This window comes from Carlito syrichta, unplaced genomic scaffold, assembly GCF_000164805.1.
Source record: "Carlito syrichta isolate Samal-C Ts95f unplaced genomic scaffold, Tarsius_syrichta-2.0.1 Scaffold316342, whole genome shotgun sequence".
In the NCBI taxonomy this organism is placed as follows: Eukaryota; Metazoa; Chordata; class Mammalia; order Primates; family Tarsiidae; genus Carlito; species Carlito syrichta.
In genome coordinates this window covers 29,246-31,715 of record NW_007260438.1, presented here as the reverse complement: position 1 = coordinate 31,715, position 2,470 = coordinate 29,246, and positions in this window count along the sequence as shown.

Below are 2,470 nucleotides of genomic sequence, written 5' to 3'. Positions count from 1 at the left end.
TTGACATCTGTTGATGTATTTAATTACATTTATGGTTTTACGAATATTGAACCAGCCTTGCACCCCAGGGATGAAGCCTACTTGGTCATGATGGATGATTTTTGAGATGTGTTGTTGAATCTGGTTCACTAGGATCTTGTTGAGAATTTTAGCATCTATGTTCATCAAAGATACTGGCCTACAGTTCTCTTTCTTTGTTGGATCTTTACCTGACTTGGGTATCAATGTGATGTTGGCTTCGTAAAATGATTTGGGGAGGGTTCCATCTTTCTCATTCGCCTGGAATACCTTCAGTAGGATTGGTATCAGCTCCTCCTTAAATGTCTTGTAGAATTCTGCTGGAAAGCCATCTGGACCAGGGCTTTTTTTTGTAGGTGGTTTTCTTATTATGTAGTCGATTTCCTTGATTGTTATTGGTCTATTTAGGGTCTCAATTTCTTCTGGTTCCAACCTAGGTAGGTTGTGTGATGTCAGAAAGTCCTCCATTTCCTTTAGGTTTTCAAGTTTGTTTCCATACAAGTGTACGTAGTAGTCTCTAATGATCTTTTGTATTTCTTCAGGGTCAGATGTGACTTCATCTTTTGTGTTTCTGATTGTGCTTATTTGGATTTTTTCTCATTTTTTTCTTGGTCAGTCTAGCTAGGGGACCATCAATTTTGTTTATCCTTTTGAAGAACCAGCTTTTTGTTTCATTGATTTTTTGTATTATCTTTTTGTCTTCTATGTCCTAGATTTGGTCTTTTATTTTGGTGATCTGGATTCTTCTGCTGAAATTAATGTTTTTGTGGTTTTGCTCTTCCAACTTCCTTAGGTGGCTTGTTAGGCTGTTAGTTTGTGTTCCTTCCATTTTCTTCATGTGTGTTTGTAGGGATATAAATTCCCCTCTACTACAGCTTTTAAGGCATCCCAGAGATTTTGGTAAGATGTTTCTTCATTTTCATTTGTTTCCAGGTATCTTTTGATCCCTGTTTTGATTTCTTCATTGACCCAGGAGTTGTTTAGCATCATGCTGTTTAGTATCCATGTCTTTGTAGGTTTTGGGGGGACTTTGTTGGTGTCAATGCTTATATTTATTCCACTGTGGTCCGAGAAGGTGCATGGTAGAATATCGGTCCTTTTAAATTTGCTTATGCTTGATTTATGGCCAACTATGTGGTCAATCTTAGAATACGTTCCATGCAGTGATGAGTAGAATGTGTATTCTGTGGTCTTTGGATGGAGTGTTCTGTAGGTATCAATTAAGTCCATTTGGTCCAGAGTCATATTGAGGTTCTGGATCTCCTTGCTGATTTTTTGTCCTGATGATCTGTCTAGGGTTGTGAGTGGGGTACTAAAGTCCCCAGTTATGATGGTGTTCGAGTCAATATCTTTCTTTAGTTTTCCTAGAAGTTGCTTTATGAAAGTTGACGCACCTATGTTGGGTGCATATATGTTTAGGATAGATATTTCCTGTTGATGGAGTGAACCTTTTATCATTATGTAGTGGCCTTCTGTATCTTTTTAAATTTTTGATAGCTTAAATGGTATTTTGTTTGACATTAGGATTGCGACTCCTCCTTTCTTTTGTGTTCCATTCACCTGAAAGTTTGTTTCCTATCCTTTTACTTTGAGTCTGCGTATGTCCTTTCTAGTGAGATGAGTCTCTTAAAGGCAGTATATTGTTGCCTGGTGATATTTTATCCATTTTGCCATTCTATGTCTTTTCAGTGGTGCATTTAGTCCATTCACATTCAGGCTAATTATTGAAATGTGAGAGTTCATCCCTATCATAGAGTTTTTATGGAGTGTTGTTCTTCCACTTGTTTCTTTTTTGTCTTTCTTTTGGTTTTGGGGTTGGTTCATGTATATTTTATTCTTTTTCCTGTACTCTTTTGAAGAACATTGTTCATTTTTCCTTTTCTTCTGTGTTTAGTACTTTCTTAGTGTTTCATGTAGAGTTGGTTTGGTGGCAGCATAAGTTCTTAAGGATTGGATATCTGAGAAAGATTTTAATTCTCCCTTGCTGATGAAGCTTAGCTTGGCCGGGTAAGTTATTCTTCTTTGAAATTGTTTATCTTTTAGGACTTTGAATATAGGGCTCCAAGCTCTCCTAGCCTGTAGGGTTTCTGTAGATAAATCTGCTGCTATTCTGATTGGTCTTCCATGGTAGGTGATCTGGCCTTTTTCTCTTGCTGCCTTTAGGCCTTGACCTGCTGGACTCTGGTGATCCTTCCGTCTTAGCCTTCCAAGTAGCCGGAATTACAGGTGCACGCTACCACACCAGCTTGTTTTTGATTTATCGTAGAGATGAGGTCTCGCCAAGTTGCCCAGGCAGGTCTCAAACCCGCCAGCTCAGGCAATCCACTCACCTTGCCTCCCAAAGTGCTGGGATGACAGGCTGAGCCACCGAGCCCGGCCTATTCTTACATGTTTAAACTTCAGTTTTCTGCAAAGTACTCTCTGTTTGATGCAATACACCAACTGAGACACT